Source organism: Schistocerca cancellata, chromosome 11, assembly GCF_023864275.1.
Source record: "Schistocerca cancellata isolate TAMUIC-IGC-003103 chromosome 11, iqSchCanc2.1, whole genome shotgun sequence".
NCBI lineage: Eukaryota > Metazoa > Arthropoda > Insecta > Orthoptera > Acrididae > Schistocerca > Schistocerca cancellata.
In genome coordinates this window covers 63368079-63388691 of record NC_064636.1, presented here as the reverse complement: position 1 = coordinate 63388691, position 20613 = coordinate 63368079, and positions in this window count along the sequence as shown.

The following is a 20613-nucleotide window of genomic DNA, read 5'->3' as shown; positions in this document are numbered from 1 at the left end:
GTCCATGTGAGGAATTTGCAGACATTTTTGCACCGGGCCTTGGTTGCGCTAAGAGCTATGAAGCACATTTGGAACTAAAAGTCAACGCGCAACCGAAATTTTTCAGAGCGCGCAATGTTCCCCACGCATTGCGTGATGAGGTCGCAAAAACATTACACGATTTAGAATCACAAGGTGTCATTGAACGTGTGCAGGCTTCTCTTTGGGCCTCACCCTTAGTCATTTTGCAAAAACCTTCCGGCAAATTGAGACTTTGCGTGGACTTCAAGGCAACAGTGAATCCACAACTAGTGACTGCTACTTTTCCTTTGCCCCGCCCGGAAGATCTTTTTGACAAACTGTGCCCGGGAAAATATTTTTCACAAGCCTGTACCTCCGCGTACAGCGCAGAAATTCATTCGCTGGTCTCTCTTCCTCTCGCAGTACCGCTACGATATCTTGTACCGGTCCGCTGCTCAGCACGGAAACGCAGATGCGTTGTCCCGTTTGCCAGTTGCTGAGGATAAAGCATTCGATTCTTCCGAACTTGCTTGCATGTTCATTGATGCGGAAACTGATGACGTGGTCGAATCGTTTCCGATTGATTTTCGTCGTGTAGCTACAGCCACAGCTGCCGACCCAGTCCTTGCTACCGTTTTGCGTTTTATTGCTACGCAATGGCCCTTGTCAAAGTCGCGGATCGAGGATCCGTTGGTTCGCAGATTTTTTGCTCACAAGGAGAGACTTTTTGTACGACGTGGTGTTTTGTTGTTGCGTTCTGATAATGATCAGTCTAGGGTCGTGGTCCCACGTTCGTTACAGTCCTCTGTCTTAAAGCTTCTCCACCAAGGACATTGGGGTATAGTGCGTACGTAACAACTTGCTCGTCAGCACCGTACTTGGTTCGGAATCGATGCTGCGATTACGAATATGTGTTCTTCTTGCATGGCGTGTGCCGAACAACAATCCGCACCGCCGCGGAAATTCTTTGCTTGGCCGAAAGCCACTTCCCCTTGGCAACGCTTACACATAGATTTTGCTGGTCCATTCTGGAATGCTCGATGGATGGTTGTTGTCGATTCCTTCAGTAATTTTCCTTTTGTTGTCCGGATGTCTTCCACGACGTCCTCTGCCACCAACCAAGCGTTGTCTGCTATCTTTTGCATTGAAGGTCTCCCACAGACCATTGTTTCCGACAATGGTCCACAATTCATGTCCGCAGAATTTCAGTCATTCTGCCAGGCCAATGGTATTCAACATCTGACATCCGCGCCGTTTTCGCCTCAGTCAAACGGTGCTGCTGAACGTTTGGTCCGGACTTTCAAGTCCCAGATGTTGAAATTGAAAGAGTCGCATTCTCGGGAGGACGCGTTGTTGCTCTTTTTGTCTTCGTATCGCTCTCAGCCCCGCGATGGTCGCTCGCCGGCTGAGTTGCTTCACGGTCGTCCTCATCGAACCTTGATGTCTTTCCTGCATCCGCCGCATCAGGTTCCTGTGCAGCGGCAGACTCCTGCTTTTGCTCCTGGCGACGTTGTATTCTATCGTAACTATCGCGGTTCACGGCGTTGGCTCGCAGGGCGCATTCTTCGCTGCCTCGGCCGCGCGATGTATTTGGTTATGGGGGCCTCTGGTGAGGTGCGTCGGCATCTCAATCAGCTGCGCCTCTGTCGTCGCCTGGGTTCTGCCGCTCCCCGTCTGCTTTCAGCGACGGAGCCGTCCGGTCAGCGCCCTGGGGACCCATCTACTGGCTCGCCTCATCCCCAGGTGTTACCGACGATGCCTTCCATTCTGCCTCATGGCGTCGCGCCGCCGCCGCCGCCGCCGCCGCAGCAGCCGCCGCCGCTGCCGCCCGCAGAGGACGCTTCGCTGCAGCCGCCAACCGCCTCCCTGGGTCACGCGCCGCTGATCGCTTCCCGTGACCAGCTGTCGTCCGCCCTGGACCTCTTGCCCGCTCCGGACCACATGGCGTCATCGCGCGTCGGCTGCCCCGACGCAATGGAGGTCGACCCTGTCTCTTTACGGGCGCATACGCCGCATGTTGACGTGCACCCTGGAGTAGGTTTCCAGGCGTTTCCTAGCTCCCCTCGGACCGAATGGCCGGGTGCGGGTGGCGCAGCCTCGCCTGTTGTTAGGCTCCCCACCTCATCGCCTACGTCAACATGGGGCCCTCCCCACGGCGGGCGGAAGCCTTATAACACGACCGTTCGCCGATTTGCGGGGGAGGAATGTGGTGTCACCGCCAGACACCACACTTGCTAGGTGGTAGCTTAAATCGGCCGCGGTCCATTAGTACGTGTCGGACCCGCGTGTCGCCACTGTCAGTACTAGCAGACCTAGCGCCACCACATGGCAGGTCTAGAAAGACGGACTAGCACTCGCCCCAGTTGTACGGACGACATTGCTAGCGACTAGACGTACGAAGCCTTCCTCTCATTTGCCGAGAGACAGTTAGAATAGCCTTCAGCTAAGTTAATGGCTACGACCTAGCAAGGCGCCATTTGTAACATTGCATGTATCTTAATGAGTCTCACTTGTATCATGAAGATTGCTGTTTACCAAAGGATACATAAAAGTTAAGTAAACCGACATTACGTTCTTTCTTTATTAGCATTAATAGAGCGTCCTGTTTCAGACTTCACACCCGTCTACATTAGTTAGCGTGCCCTAAAAAGCCACCTCGACTACAAGGTGTTTGGCCCAGCTGCCAAACACTACAGATAGTATCAGTCATACTTAAATGCCGTTCCGCCGCGTCTTTTAAACTTTGCAATATTGTATCGACGCTGTTCACTTGATGAAAGATACTGAACACCGAATTCAGTACCTATGAAAGACAGAAAAGTCAAACTAATGCTCTTCAAAACCAATATTTTCATTACAATGTTCATACGGCAAATCAGGGTCAGATATTTTCGTCATGGAGTCCAAATGTTTCCTCTAGAGTCACCCATGAATCTAACTAGTCACCTAGATAATTTCTGCCTGACTGTTTGTTGACAATCTCTTGCTTCTTTACCAGACCAGGATGTTTCGTAATATCAACCAACGAAAAATATTATATTCCTTTCACAAAAGTCAATTTATCCCTGATCATATTCATAACTATTTCATATATTCGTACACCTAGAAGGGGTCAAATTATCGTTTTTTTACAGAACTGCCGCATAATCTGCACGTGCTGCGCCACTCTGTGATGCTGTCAGTGGTCACGTGATCACTGTCGCTCTCGCAGACGAGCTCCTGCACGTCCACGCAGCCCTGACGCCCGCCAGAATCGTCTCAGTCCAGGGGCAGCGGCGACAGGGCGTACAGCTACCACAGCACAGGTAACACAGCTCGTGAGACCAGACACAAACTGTTGCGAACCACCTATTAGCAGTGAGACTGTGGGCACCCACACTTCTAGCTCCTCTCCCCTCCCCCCCTCCCACACACACACACACACACACACACACACACACACCACAGCATCGACGTGGAGAGCTCGACTGGTGCCGCCAGGGATTCCTTCACCTGGAAGAAGGAATGGCGCGCCCTGGTCTTCAGCGACAGCAGCAGATACTGCCTGCATCCAAGTGACGGTCGTTTGTGCATACGACGAAGAGCTGGTGTGTGCTACCTCAAAGAGTGTACACACTGGCCTTACTGTGCCGTTTCTGGAGAGGACATGCAGAATGTTGTTAAACCTGCTCTTTTGCTTTACTTGTAACAGGAAGATGGTGTGTGGTTCCAAGAGGACAATGCTCGCCCACATACTGCTCATCGAGCTCAATGTGCCCTGTAAAACGTGTGGCAACTTCCCTGGCTGGCACGATCTCTGGACTCCTCTCCAGTCCAGCAGGTGTGGGGTATGATGGGACGACAAGTGACAGGTGCGGCGTGTCAAGCGAGGACTCTTACACAACGACGTGACATCACGTATCCCAGGGCTGTATTCGCCACCCATACTATCGACCCGATGACAGAGTCAGCGCCTGTGTTGCCGCCCGTAGTGGCTACGCCACATGCTAATATGGATGTCTCAGGTTGGGTCGATACCTGGTTCGTCCAACTGTGTGTGCTAATCGTCTGTATGTGTTACCACTTTATGTACTCCATATGCAATGTTGCAATAATAAATCTTGAGTGACCTATTAACCTCCAAAAGCTCCAATTTTTTTTCTGGCAGTGTATTAGCAACCATGAGTCGCAACATTTGCAGACAATAATCCTATACTATGAGATCATCAGCGTCCATCTTCCACCTCTAGTCCACGCTCGCCATAGACATTAAACCACAAATAACTTGTAGTTAAAATAGATAACTTCACACAGAAATGTCCGTGGAAGCCCTGTAGGCTTGTTCTAGCTCTACTACTGATGTGGCGACAATGGTTTGCAACTCATACAAGGTGTGGGGTTACAAAGTCAGACGTCTAGTTTATAATTAATATGTATTAAGGAAGAATATTTAGAAAGTGGCAGTTCAAGTTTGCCGAAACTGGTCATCACTGTAGGATCGATTGAGATTTCGGCAAATAAAGTCTTCGAATCAGAACGCTTCACCATTTAAAGCTATAGAGAGTCTTCTACAAGACTCTCTCTGTGCTAGGTAATCCAATAGATGTGACTTTAATTATAATGAATGTCATCCATATAGAGATGTACAGGACGGATCAAAAAGGAATTTGTAACTTTATAATGATATAGAAATGTATTGAGACAACTTATGGAATGTGTATGATTATGCAGCAAACAACCTCCATGTACTTCAGTCCATCAGTGCCCCATTCCACCAGCAGGAACGCCAGCGTTGTGCACAGTTAAGATGGCTGCTTTCACTGGTGTGGAGCGTGCCCGGTGTGTGTTCTGGTTCCATGAAACGAACTCTGCAATAACTGTTCGGTGGTTTCATTAAAGACCGTGCATATGTTCCTCCAGTAGCAAACAATTCGGCCGACCTGAAAAATTTAATCTGCACTGCCGTTGCTCAAGTTTCGCCCGATTTCCCGCAATGTGGGAAGGGGAAGTTGACTTCCAGTGGGATGTGTCCCGCATCATAGATTGTAGTAACATCGAAACGAAATGACACTATTATGCGAAACTTGAGCTTCTTTGCTACAAAATAACACATCAACGACTCTGTAAGATATTTCAATATATTTCTGTATCATTCCAAAGCTACAAAGTCCTTTTTGACACACTCTTTCTTTTTAGCAATTTTCTAGAACGTACTGTTGACCAAAGATAAGCTCCGTCCAAACGGTAAATCTTTGAACATTAGCCTTAGCCACACTCTTTGGTTTGTTTACACCCTGTGGAACAAGTGGAAGTTGTTGGCTGTGGATAGTTTGTTTAGTGCTGTGTGATCAATTCAAATGGAAAACATGAACTACGTTCTCCGATGTGGCTTTTGAGCAATGGGTAAACTGACGGATGTTTATTACTGCAATACCATCAAGCTGACCTTGCAGGGTAAGTAATTCTGGATACCTCGCCACATTCTGTTCTTCTTTCTATCGTCTTTTTTGCCTTCCCTGGACTACATTTAGAGATTAGAACAGTTATGCGAGAGATGACTGGTCCCGTGACATTCGAGGCGTGAAATATCTCATGTGGTAAACTAATAGTGGGAGGCGCCGCCCAGGGAGGTCGGGCTGGAGGACACGACCTGAGACCACGTTCCTCAGGAGCGTTTTTGAGGCCACAACTACCAATCATTCCTACTTTGCATTTTCTCTCTTCTGAAAAGTTAAAAATTTTATAATTTTCGATTTGGAAATTTCATGTATTATAATTTCGAGAAGTGATTACAGCTGTATGTTATACAAAAAATGACAGAAGACCTCCAGGCGGCAGTGCACGGGCAGCGCTGCCCGTGACGTCAGCCGCGCAGCCAGACGCCGCGGTGAGGCGGGGGCCGAGTGCACTCAGTGGAGGGAGCACTGAGGCCCGCAGAAAGTTATCAGACGGCGGACCCTGGCTGTGCAAATGCGGGCTCGCAAAAGGAAGGAAGTGCAGCCCTTGCTGGAGTCACTGATAGCTCGGTTAACTCGCGCCGGTCTTCCAGGACGCTTAGCACGATGCCGCAGCCGTGGCGGCTGCCTCGGCAGTGAGCGCTCAGCCCCCACTTCCTGAGAGGACAGCGCCGGCCGCCACCGTCGTCAGCTGCCGTCAGCCTCCGAGGCACCCACTCGGCCGCCCACTACGTGTTTCCACGCGGCTGCACAGACAAGTTGTTGTACTGCATTTGCGGCATTCTTAGTGGCCTTCCCTGCACGGAAAGCGAGCTGCCAGTACTTTCTATCGCTCAGAAGCCGGTGAGACGACTTCTGGCGCCACCCAGCTTTTCAGATGCTTTTTACAGAACAGCCAGCAACCAGCTAGATCTATCGGACATCCTTGATTATAACTACCTCCGCGATTTTCCATGGCCTATTTCTAGACACAGATCACAAACGACACATTAACATGGAATTACCTCCGGCGCCAAAAGTTATGTAATTTCTTCTGATAATCCGTTAGGACATTGAGCTGTGCCTCAAACAAGACTATTTAAGGGTACGGAGACAACCTCATGAATACATGTCAGCAGGGGACCGACCGTTCAAGGGGCTGGAGGCTCAGGAATGGTGTGGAGCGATTTCAGTTGCAGTGACGTGGGACTCCTGATATGTCTATATACAATTCTGATAGGTGACACGTACATAAGCATCGTGTTTCATCATCTGCATCCAATCATTGTCCATTGTAAAGTCCGACTGATTCGGGCAATTCCAGCGGGGCAATGCGGCAACCCACATGTCCAGAATTATTACAGAGTGACTCCAGGAACTTTCTTCTGAATTTAAAAACTTCCGCTAGCCACCAAACTCCCCAGACGTGAGCATTATTGAGCATATCTTGGATGCCTTGCAACGTGCTGTTCAGTAGAGATGTCCACCCTCTCGTTCTCTTACGGATTTATGGACAGTCCTGCAGGATTGAGGGTGTCAGCTGCCTCCAGCACTACTTAAGACATTAGTCAAGTCTGTGCCACATGAACCAATTTCTTTTACTCTTCAGTGCCTACATGTGTGCACGTGTATATGTGTGGTTCTTTTTTCACCTACGCATATTATGTACAGGCAAAAACAAATTAGAAACGAAAAAGTGGTTGACTGGGAAAACAGAGAGCTTATTATTAGTTTTTAATTTGTACATGGAATTAAAAGCAAATATGGCACATAATTAAACGGAAAAAGCAGATAGTTTATCAATTTAAAAATGTATATGGAATTAAACGTGAAATTATATATGTGATTAAATGGTATAAATGGTTCAAATCGCTCTGAGCGCTATAGGACTTAACATCTGAGGACGTCAGTCCCCTAGAACTTAGAACTACCTAAACCTAACTAACCTAAGGACATCACACACATCCATGTCCGAGACAGGACTCGAACCAGCGACCATACCAGTCGCGCGGTTTCAGACTGAAGCACCAGAACCGCTCGGCCACACCAGCTGGCTTAAATGGTATAGAAAATGAATATATTAAAAAATCGATCATTTTTTTATTTACAAAAAAAGATACTTAACAATATCAGTGTTATTTCATAGAAAAGAACCTAATCACTACAAATGACTAGCCAGATGTAAAGGATGAAAAAGGAGGATTTCCTTAAATCAATATTGTAAGATGTGGCTAGTTATTTACAGTGTGCTGCATTACACATGTCTTTTTTTCAAAAATAGACACCTTTCATATCAGCACAAAGTAAGCTTCAAGGTAAAACAATAGGAACTAAAAAAATTATGTACAGTCACAGCAGCTTCGCAAAACACTGCCGCTGAGTTACAGTAACTACACGTAATTCAGTATTAACATCAAAGTGCTGACTGCTGCGGGCCACACGCTGTGGCGTGCCACCCCTCTGGCACTGCTGTGGAGGCCGTGGCTGGCTGACTGGCTGGGGAGCTGGCCCCGCCCCTGCAGGTCTCCTCTGCAGGCGGGCTGGCGGCTCCCCACCCAGCCAGTGGCCACGTGGGGCCCGCGGCGGCAGCTCGCCACAGCACTGCCCGGCCGACACGTGCGCCGCTGCCCCACAGAGGCGTCTCGCGCACAGTGCTGGAGACTACCGCGTAAGCGCTGGCCCATGGCACGTTTATGTGCAGTACACTGGTGCGGACTGATACGCAGTGAGGCAGGAAGAACTATTTATTTTGTATTTTCTCTATTTACATATATACATTCTATACTCGTTGTGTTGAGCATTGTTTTCAGGGCAATTGCTTTATATTAGCGTTAAATTCAGTTTGTACAGTGTTCAGTCCAGAAAGTAGCACATATATGAGTAGGTATACCATCCCTAAATTCTGCTTCAATGGACTTGATACTAATGGCCTCTCCTGGCACAGGGAGAGTACATGAAGTTATAACCTGCTCCTCCTACATTCAGATACCAGCATGTTAGCCCGTCTGTAGCAGTCGCCAACACGTATTATAAAGCACCCAAATTCCCCACACCCAAATGTTTTATTTAAATTCGCATATCCCCTGAAGTTAATTCAATCATAGCTTCCTATTATATATCCACTATTGAAACTCTCCTCCCATACATTTCAATGTCGGTTGGTGATTTAAATGCACCACACTCTGTTGTCAACTACTTCTTTGAATACTCCCTCATGCTACTCAGATAGTCCTGTGATGACAAAAACACTTCGAAAGTTTTCTACTTCTACAGCCATCCCAAAGTCACTGCCGGGTTCTGGATCTACGTTCACGGATGTAGATAGACTAACACTCAAATTATATGTGTTGGTGAAAAGCGATGCACTTCTACAACTTAACCGAGACTTGGTGAGTTGAGGAAGCTCTGATATCTGAGTATAATAATAGAAAGACTGCCGGCTGCTGTGGCCGAGCGGTTCTACCTAATAGACTTAGGCATAGTATAGGAGATGTTAAAAATAAGATGCTTCCTAAATCAGGAATTTATAAATTGACATGTAAAGACTGTAGCAAAATTTACATCGGTAAAACAGGGAGAAGTTTTAATACCAGGCTTATAGAACATACTACTGGAACAGCGCGTAATAAATCACTCTTTGGACAGCATTTAGATATGGAAAAACATGCAGATTTCAATATAAGGGATAATCTGAAGATACTGCATGTAACTCAAAAAGGACCTATGAAGGATATTCTAGAGAGCCTGGAAATTTTTATACATAATAAACGGAATCCGGCAGCGATGCTGAAAGAAAAAATAGAGCCACCATAGAAAAAATTTCGAGCTATTCGAGAATAGTATTTGTACACAATGATGCTACTTTTCCTTTTATTACTTCAATAATTTAATTCCTTTGATGGGTACTACAAACGTGTCATAAACTTTTATCCTATCTTTAGATTTTTTAGGTTATCCTTGATTGTCGATATTTCCATAATCTCAAATAGGTGACAACTTCTCTGTGAATGAAGAGCCATGACATACCTCTACCACGGCAACGGACGCCGTGACCAGGGCGAAGATAACACCATACATGCACACCCGCTGCTACCATGACGACGGCGTCCTCGCTGCACAGACTAGAGGCCGCCTGATATACGCTTTGTAATCCATGGCAACGGCGTCCTCACCACAAGGAGTAGAGGGCTCTGTAGTCCATCCGTATTAGCCATTTTAGTAAGTGACTCAAATGTTTTTTGTACGCACATCTACGAATGGATATATTATAATACAAGACGACACCAGTTTTTGTGTGTCACAAATTGTTTTACTTTATATTATGGCACATAATGTAATATACTTTTACGAATTTTACGAGTTGACTACTGAACATATGTTATTATTTTATGATTAACAGTATAATTGTAACTCTTTTTAAATGGAATGGTTCCGTTTTCTGTTATTTACTGTCACTTAAATTTATGTTAAACCAAGGTGACTAGTATTTACATATAATAAACTGCATTAAATGCAGTTGGTGCTACCATCTATTCACGTCATCTCAGCACGCTATTTAAGCCCATACGAAGGGTTAAAAATGGTTCAAATGGCTCTGAGCACTATGGGACTTAACATCTATGGTCATGAGTCCCCTAGAACTTAGAACTACTTAAACCTAACCAACCTAAGGACATCACACACATCCATGCCCGAGGCAGGATTCGAACCTGCGACGGGAGCAGTCGCGCGGCGACGGACTGAGCGCCTAGAACCGCTAGACCACCGCGGCCGGCATACGAAGGGTTAGTCTCGCATAGTTTCCTCAGTTATGTAGACAGGAGTGACACCACCAGCAGTCGACCAATGGGTAACATGTTTAAAATTTACGTAATTTCAGCTGTTGTGTAATGGAGTCTTTCTGACGGATATCTATAATCTCACGGTGTAGGCGCCCAGAAGATGACCCCTACGTCGGCTTGAAACCGGTTGGCGATATAATAATAATAATAATAATAACAATAATAAATGCGATTAAGACTGTTTTTGAATAATTGCTTCAGTCTGGAATCGCGCGACCGCTACGGTCGCAGGTTCGAATCCTGCCTCGGGCATGGATGTGTGTGATCTCCTTAGGTGAGTTAGGTTTCAGTGATTTTACGTTCTAGGTGATTGATGACCTCAGATGTTAAGTCCCATAGTACCCAGAGCCATTTGAACCATTTTGAATAGAAAGACTGCAGGTCTGATAAATGTGGAAGGTAGTCTGTGGCCTGCTGATACATTTCAGCTGGAGTTTCTTACCTGCTGAAAAAAGACATAGGTGTAATCGAATATATTTGGTTTTTGGCCCATCCCTGATGATAGCTTTTCACTACTGTATACAGACCTGAAACGATCCTTAAAGGGGCGAGAGCAGTGTGGCGGAGGGGAATGGAGGGGGATTGGGGTGGGGAGGGGGGAAAGGGTGAGCGCACGTCTGCTGTAATACGACACCGGAAGAAAAGTACTGACAGGTCCTGAGGCAGCGATTTGGCTCGCAGTCCACAGTGATTAAGTGCTAAGGTGGCTCAGTACAGTCTGTTAACGAATGGACGAGCGTATACAATAGGTTTCTAGATATTTGAGTGGTAGAAAAATTTCTTGATAACAGAACCTCTTACATTGCACTCGAGACAGCTTGGCGTGCTGCAGAACATAATCTGACAGACAGGATGAACTGATGAAGCTGTGGTGTACGGGGAGATGTAATTCTTGAGTGACTGTGGGACGGTACAAGTTGACTTACACAAAATTTCTAGATGGTGAGATGAATGGTAGTTGGATCTAAACGTAGAAATACTGGAATACAGCATTAGCAGTCACATCGGTGTAAGGTTGCAAAGCGATATGAAATGGAATGAGCATTTAAGAATGGAGCAGAGAAGGTGAATGCACGACTTCGAGTGGGAGAATTTTAGGAAACGTAGGGTTAATCTGTAGAAGACAGAATATAGGACAATAGTACAACCCATTCTTGAGTGCTGTTTGAGTGTTTTGGATCCGCACCAGGTCCTATTAAAGAAAGACATCGAAGCAATTGATAGGTTTGCAGCTAGATTTGTTACCTGTAGATTCGAACAACACTCACATGTTGTAGAGATGGTTTGTGAACCCAAGTAGGGACCCCTGTAAGGAAGACAATGTTATTTTCGAGGAACACTGCAGAAAAAATTTAGAGAACCGATATTCGTAGCTGACTGCAGAATGATTTCACGGGCATCAACGTCCATTTGGCGCAAGAAGCACTAATACAGAGAAATTAGGGTGTCCGTGGGGGCAAATATACAGTAGCTTTCCCTTGCCGTAGTTAAGAGCGTAACAGGAGAGGAAATGATTAGTACTGGTGGAAGGCAGCTTCCGCCATGCACCATATTGTGACTTATTGCGAGTATAGGGAGATGTTCGTGTATATCTACAACAACGCTCAGCATGCCAGCAAGCGGTGTGTGACGGAGCGTGCTTCTAGCACCCCTAGCTGACAGTCTCTTTAGTGGACTTGTTGCATCTTCTACGTGTCCTGCAAACAAAACACAGACTTTGGCTCGTCTTCCACTCAAGATTTTCTGTTTGATCGTTCCTATTTAAGTTGGCCCTAATTCTAATCCCTTGGCATTAGCTGAAATGGCTCCCTTTGAATTTGTGTGACTGATCGAGCAAAAGAAATATAACGGAGTCCTTCTAGTTCGTCTGTGGGTGACACAAGACTTTTCATTGTTTAGAATCAGCTGCCACTGCCGCGCGGGGTTGCTGCACGGTCTGTGGCATCTTGTCACGGTTCGCGCGGCTCCCCCTGTCGGAGGTTCGAGTCCTCCCTCGGGCATTGGTGTGTGTGTTGTCCTTATCATAAGTTGGTTTAAGTTGGGTTAAGTAGTTTGTAAACTTAGGGACCGATGACGTCAGCAGTTTGATCGCACAAGCTCTTACCACACATTTAATTAAAAAAATTAATGTTAAACTGCCTCTTTGCGTACCGCACCGATAAATTCTCTAAATCATTTTGCTATTGCTTTGATCTTCTGATGACTTTACTAGACGGTAAAAGAGAGCATCATCTGCAAACAATGGCTGCTCAGATTGCGTCCTAAATCGTTTTTATAGATTAGGAACAGCACAATGACTACAACACTTCCTTGGGGAAGGGCAGATACCACGTTTGTTTTATTCGACGACTTTGGTGAACTCTCACCAGGCAGACAGGAATACGGCGGTCATCCGGATGAGAGGCGTCACGCCACGCTTCCCGTGGTTTGGCCGTCCTGCGGCAGACTTCCGCTGCGCCCGCCGTCATATTGAGCGCGCGCTCCCTGCGACGCGCACTGCTTCTGTTTGCTCCCCAGTGTCGACAGCGGACAATGCAGCCGGCGGGCGTAATTGCCACAGTGGCAGCTCTGCTTGCAGCAAACGGGACCTACTCGGTGATAGATTGCGTCTGCTGGCACTACAACGATGTTCTTGTCTCTGACAGAATCTCTGAACTCAGTCTCGTTGAAGAGTTGATAGGATGGGACTACTGTGTTGATCTAGGTAAGTGCTTTTTCGTGCAGTACAGACTAACAAGACGTTATGCACAGTGCAGTTTTCACTCACGTACAGGCGCCTTGGCTTACATATGCTCTTATCAAAGGTTACACGTTTTCTCCCTGACAGTGAAGGACTGCCTTGGGGACAAACTGCACTTCATTCTCACCCTTTTCGGTCAATGTACTTTGTAACAACCTTTTGCATGTGAAAAATATCATAATGTACGATTTGGAAAGACGGTAAATTAAGCATCTATATTTGCGAATTGAGCCCAAAACGTTTTTCATATGTGTGAGAATAGATAGAAGTAAGATGTTGCGAAATACAACGAGTAGATTCTTTAAAACCAAAGCACCTTCTTGCATAATTTCTGCCGTACCTCGTCATAATAGCACCCTTTACGTATTTTCCGTAGTTCTGTATTCTACATAATCTTGGACATTGATATTACAATAAAAAACAATTCACAATGAATACAGTGATGTCAAACGGATCTTAACTACTTAACGTACAGCGATACATTGATAAGAAAGAAAATGAAACACAAACTAAGAACAAAATTTCTATCGTTGCTAAGCACAATGAGGAGTGGAAATTTCCGAGTGAAAAGAGAAAATGGTGGACTGCATTCTGCGCTTCAGAAATTAACATTCGCCGTTGTGTCATCGCGGTGCAGAGGACGTATCCTTAGCGGTGCAGCACAGACATCGGTGGTTGATGCCTCAAGTGGCTGGGACGGAGTTCATTTCCTTCACTGCACTGTACAACTTACCTTTCCGAACTGTTTAATTTCCTAAATTAAGGAAAATATTTTTGTAGTTCTAAAATTACCTTACAATGACCCTGAAAACGTTCGTAGGGTTGAATCAGCTGTAGACGTATAGAAAAAGACCATCCTCCTTTCCTTTTTCGTGATGGATCTATGACTCTGTCGTTGAAATTTGGAAACCTGTGAATCGTTTTCTTTGCAATAGATAGCATGGCAAGATGAGACAGCCTATCTTCATCTCTGCTACTTCTAAGAAACTGTTTGATCCGCGACTACGTGCGGAAACACGTCTCTGCTTCACAGCTTCTCATGGGACAGCAGCCGCTGATTTCAGCAGATTCCTGACGTCGCCAAACGGTTCTTGCAGATTATTTTCAATGACAAACTTTATAAGGGCTCCTGCGGTTTTTTTTTTTCTTGAAACCTATTTCGAGAATAAATGGTCTGTAGCTCTGGTTTTAACTCAGTTTTACTTAAAAAATTGATAGGACTGTGTAACAGCAGATAGCACATTTTCAGGACACTAATTTTTCAACGAAAGAAAGAAGCGGTGTTTTAGTAAATTAGAGGGCAACAAGTGGCTGCAGAATTCAAACCTCTGTTTCTTCTGTGATGTCATTAACATTGTCTCTAATTTTAAAAATTTCGTTTCGGAATGATGCTGCTGCTTGCTTTATTGAGACGCGACCAGTGGTATATTTTTGAAATTGGCTGTACTAGGTGTTCACGTAGGGCATACATACATATTATAAAAATGGATATATGTATGTATGTGTGTATGTGTGTGTGTGTGTGTGTGTGTGTGTGTGTGTGTGTGTGTGTGTGTGTGGTTTGCAGATGTTCCACATCCCCTCCTGAACCGATTTCAACCAAACTTGCTACACACATCTCTTACTGTCAGCAATGAATTGCTGTGGGGGTAATAACTACTCACCTATCATAGTTCAGGACATATAACGTCATAAACAGTGAGATGCACGACAAATTGCCTCATAGTGCATGACGTCTAGATTTACTGCTTCTCCCCCAGCACCTCTGTTCGCAGCACATTCTGCACACAGTACCGTCGTACACCAGGGAATGTACCTGCAAAGTCGTGTCATTGCATGACGCAGGGACCAGGAAATGTGGCATCATGAGTGATGAGCTGTGTGAAGAAATGCTGCGTCATGTATGAATTTTTAATGCATTTATTCGTTAGAGCTGAGACACACACAGAGTCGAGTCCACTTAAGAGAAATCCCCGATACCTGGCAGAGCTTTCAACATCTTTCAGCTGCGAAGCGCAAACGGCTGTAGGCGAAATCATTAGCCATCTGTAGGGCTGTGAAGAGTCTATGCAGACGTTTACAGAATCGCGGTCTTTAAAAGTGTTTTCACGAATACATATAAATGAAATTTTTTCGATATTACAGAAAAACACAGTTCAATTTTTGTTTTCATTTCTCATAGAAAATTGCCAAATGAATACCTGTACATTGCTGGGTTTGTCAGCTAGTTATTTTTATAAGATATCCCTAACCGAAAGGAAAATTTTGTGTGATGGAGTTTTACCCTTAAACCACATGTTTTATTTACATTTGTTGTCTGGCTGCTGGTATCTTCAATGTGTTTAAGACATTCTGGAGTGTCCTCTCTGTTCTCATTAACTGTGAGCCCTTTTCACGATTTAAAGTTCCATGTAATGGCTGATCCATGTGGGATTCTTCGTTTCACAACTGCATCTGTAACAGCCACTTTTCGAGGTGAATGACAGAAAAGTATTGCTACCTCTGCAGCAGTTCCGAAAAACGGTTTCATTTGTTAGTTTCGACTTGTCGCTTGGACAAAAATTAAGTTCAGTGAGTGTTCATAACAATGTACGTAATACACGAAATTATGTCCTTATATTACAGTTGATTGGATTTCTGTATGATGGTCACGCATGACGCTGGCGCCATCATAAATTTCAGATATTACGTTTTCTTTCGTTTCTTGGACAACATCGGCGAGTACATCTTTAATTGAATCAGCCAAGGAGGTACCACTGATACGCGATTGATTTGAAAACATGCAAAATCTTTCAACTGGCTCTTCAGCAGATAACAGAAAACGAAATACTACCAGTAACTGAAATTTAGAAGCTACATCAGATGTTTCACCTGCTAACAGAGACACAAAATCTGTCTTCGTCCTGACACACATGTAACGTACAGTCCAATAAATTCTTCTGTATACCACTGGGTGCACCTAAAGACAGCAGAATTGTTCACGTGCTCTTTCACATCCGCAGCTGATGCGGAAGTGAAATTTACCCGTTCTCTAAGTATTCTAGGACTGTTAGATTCTACTGTTTGATCATGTACACGTAGCGCAAGTTCAGACTAACTGCAGAACTTTATCTTGGAAAGAACATAGCGAGTTTGTGTTTAAGGAAGTAGGTTACAGTACGCTTGTTCGCCCACTGCTTGAATACTGCTCAGCAGTGTGGGATCCATACCAGATAGGGTTGATACAAGATATAGAGAAGATCCAACGGAGAGCAGCGCGCTTCGTTACAGGATCATTTATCTATCATCTCCGTAACGCTTTCGCGATTACTAAACTCCAGTGGAAGACTCTGCAGGAGAGACGCTCAGTGGCTCGGTACGGGCTTTTGTCAAAGTTTCGAGAACATACCTTCACCGAAGAGTCAAGCAGTATATTGCTCCCTCCTACGTATATCTCGCGAAGAGACCATGAGGATAAAATCAGAGAGATTAGAGCCCACACAGAGGCATACCGACAATCCTTCTTTCCACGAACAATACGAGACTGGAATAGAAGGGAGAACCGATAGAGGTACTGAAGGTACCCTCCGCCACACACCGTCAGGTGGCTTGCGGAGTATGGATGTAGATGTAGATGTAGATATATCGCCGTTCTGTCTTTCTGTATTTTGCCTGAAAGCTAAGATGTTGGATAATTTCTGTTTTTCCAAGGATTGACAAAGCTAAAAAAGCATTCTTATGTCCAATAGATTCCCCACACTTCTCAACTTTCTCTGTTAGATGACTTACAAGGAAACTGTTAAGTCCGACGTCGCAGGAACAGTCTTTAGTAAGGCTTATTCGAAAGTGAAAATTATGACCAGAAAAATATTAACTGGTGATGACGCACCATGTCCACAGAAAACGAGACTCTGGGATGCGCAGAGATCAACCTTCTATGGGGTGCATGTATTACACCTCACAAAATGGACATCGTCGACATCCAAGAAATGTTAGAAACAAACCACTAACTTGGACCATGGAAACCGAATAAAAATGGCGCGTCTCAATGATCACAAAGGTTCGCACCATCGAGATCAAAGACGAGCTCCTTGGCAGCTACGAAGCGTGCAAGGCATCCAGTCTTGAAGAATGCATACAGAAATCACACTGGAGTAACAGGGTGACGAGAACTGATGGAAAGTGATGGCGTGCAACAGAATGCGAAACAACTTATCGTGAAACTGGCTGTCCTTTAAGGCGTTGCTGCAGATAGTGCAATAATATGTTTTATACGCACAGAAAAGACAAACATGTGGAGGTTGAATTCATCTGGTGGTTCCAGGTGGTATGAACTGCAATGTCACACACTTTCCAGGAGCGATAGTTTGTTCTTTAGGAGTATGACTTTTATACGCAGACTACGAATGAAACAAAAGCAACTTATTTTGACGAGCTATTAGCCAAATGCAGTGTTCATACCATAGCTGCAGTTATCTAACGCCCGTTCTCCCACTCTTGCTTGCTATGATGTAAATATCCCCTGCTGCCCTTGCCAAAATCACTCACATGAGAAAGAATCAAGGGGCGCAAAGCAACTCTTAGTTTTTGCAGAGCCATGAATAGCGTTCCACCATATTTACCATCCGGTTAAAGAGTCAGTTAATAGTATACGAATTGATATTCCATGATCTTGATAGAATTCTCTTGATACCTTTAATTTCCAGGGTCCCTTTCATATGTGTTTCCTCTTCAAATGCAGATTGGTTGCAGTTGAAAACAAATTCCTTACTCAACGATAGGGTAAGTTTGAATACGCCCCTACAAATTTCTGGGCCGATTCCGTAGTATGCTGTGCATCGTCAAGCTTCGTTTGAAATTTCATTGTCCTACAATTCTGTAGCACAGTTTGACGTTAAGCAAGCATCCACTGCTTCTCTTGAAATCACTATATGTATGTCGCGCGCAGTTTGATGTGGATGACGTAGTAGGTCACCAGCATCTTCATCCCGTAAATTGTATCGAGCATCCTTGAAACGCGAAAACATCAGTTTTTGTGACAAATGCGTCTTGTCTGTTCAATAACCGTAATTTTTCTTATGCACTAACGGTCATATTTCTGCGAACTTCTTCAAAATACACTACTGGCCATTAAAATTGCTACACCGCGAAGATGTCGTGCTACAGACGCGAAATTTAACCGACGGGAAGAAGATGTTGTGATATGCAAATGATTAGCTTTTCAGAGCATTCACACAAGGTTGGCGCCGGTGGCGACACCTACAACGTGCTGACATGAGAAAAGATTCCAACCGATTTTCATACACGAACCGCAGTTGACTGGCGTTGCCTGGTGAAACGTTGTTATGATGCCTCGTGTAAGGAGGAGGAATGCGTACCATCACGTTTCCAACTTTGATAAAGGTCGGATTGTAGCCTATCGCAATTGCGGTTTATCGTATCGCGACATTGTTGCTCGCGTTGGTAGAGATCCAATGACTGTTAGCAGAATATGGAATCGGTGGGTTCCGGAGGGTTATACGGAACGCCGTGCTGGATCCCAACGGCCTCGAATCACTAGCAGTCGATATGACAGGCATGGCTGTAACGGATCGTGCAGCTACGTCTCCATCCCTGAGACAACAGGTGGGGACGTTTGCAATACAACAATCATATGCACGAACAAATCGACGACGTTTGCAGCAGCATGGACTATCAGCTCGGAGACCATGGCTGCGGTTACCCTTGACGCTGCATCACAGACAGGAGCACCTGCGATGGTGTACTCGACGACGAACCAGGGTGCACGAATGGCAAAACGTAATTTTTTCGGATGAATCCAGGTTCTGTTTACAGCATCATGATGGTCGCATACGTGTTTGGCGACATCGCGCTGAACGCACACTGGAAGTGTGTATTCGTCACGACCATACTGGCGTATCACCTGGCGTGATGGTATGGGCTGCCATTGGTTACACGTCTCAGTCACCTCTTGTTCGCATTGACGGCAGTTTGAAAAGTGGACGTTACATTTGAGATGTGTTACGACCCGTGGCTCTACCCTTCATTCGATGCCTGCGAAACTCTACATTTCAGCAGGATAATGCACGACCGTATGTTGCTGGTCCCACATGGGCCTTTATGGATACAAAAAATGTTCGACTGCTGCCCTGGCCAGCACATTCTCCTGATCTCTCACCAATTGAAAACGTCTGGTGAATGGTGGCCGAGCAACTGGCTCGTCACAATACGCCATTCACTACTCTCGATGAACTGTGGTATCGTGTTGAAGCTGCATGGGCAGCTGTACGTGTACACGCCAACCACGCTCTGTTTGACTCAATGCCCAGGCGTATCGAGGCCGTTATTACGGCCAGAGGTGGTTTTTCTGGGTACTGATTTCTCAGGATCTATGCACAGAGATTCCGTGAAAATGTAATCACTGTCAGTTCTAGTATAATCTATTTGTCCAGTGAATACCCGTTTATCATCTGCATTTCTTCTTGGTGTAGCAATTTTAATGGCCAGTAGTGTATATTCATGATTGTTGTTTTCCTGTGCCACGGATGATTTTCCAAATACAAAACTACGTTTAGTACCAACTCCTAGGACAGCGACTGTCCTTCAGTACGTTTCACTGGAAACGGCTCTCTGTCCGACAGTGTCGATGAACTACACCACACCTGTCTCAGTAACACTTTCTTTCTATTGCCGTGCACGTATCATCAACACTATACGCCTTTTGTACATTGTTCGCACGACACCACCTATTCCACTGACTCATTTGCAGAAAGGCTAATCCCTCATCCGCCACTTCTTTCTCACTCAGCGAAATTTCTTGGGATTCTTTCTGACGGAATCTCAACTTGCGCTACTGTTACTGGAGATATAACGCAATGTTTGCTTTGTTTATCGTTGCCATTGCTCTGCTTTGTATCAACACCACTAGCATTGTAGCACTGTCGTGAGTTACTCGTCGACTAAGCAGTTCAGCTACGCTCCGTAGCCTCGTGCTGTCGACAGCATTTGACAGCTGCAGTCCCTCCCCCTGTTGGCATCTGCAGCCAGTGTTGTGTTAGCACGGTAGGCAAAATGTGGGGCGTCGAATGACGTTAGATCTGACATGCCAACGCATGTACAGCTCGTGCCTTTACCCTTAGCTAACAGCAAACACGGAAAACAAAATGGGCTATTGGTAGGAGTGAAGTAGGCAATGCAAATGTTGCTTTTACGTCCATTTACATTAACACGGCTGGAGGATGCCTTACCTCGGCTTGCTTACGCTTGCCTTAACTCGAGCTGAGGCGGCGGCCTCTGAATTTCATAGTTCCCTTCGAAGCTTTAAGGTGTTTCATCTAGAGATATGTACTCCCGCAATTTCATTACTTCACACTAATTATATTTTTTGCGCTGCTATTTTTTTCCGCCAGTATATTACTGGCGATCTTTCCCATCACTCCTGCCTGCTGTAGGAATGCCCATAAACTTCCTCGCGGAGGTTCAGAAGAGAAAGTGAACCTTAACAGTCCCCGCGTAATGCTTTCAGACATACGCTTGTTATCTGAACAACTTAAAACTTATCATACGATAAAAACTGAAAATGCAGATAAAACGACCTCATATGAGGCAGAATCGAAGGGCGATTGTTTAGTTGCAAACA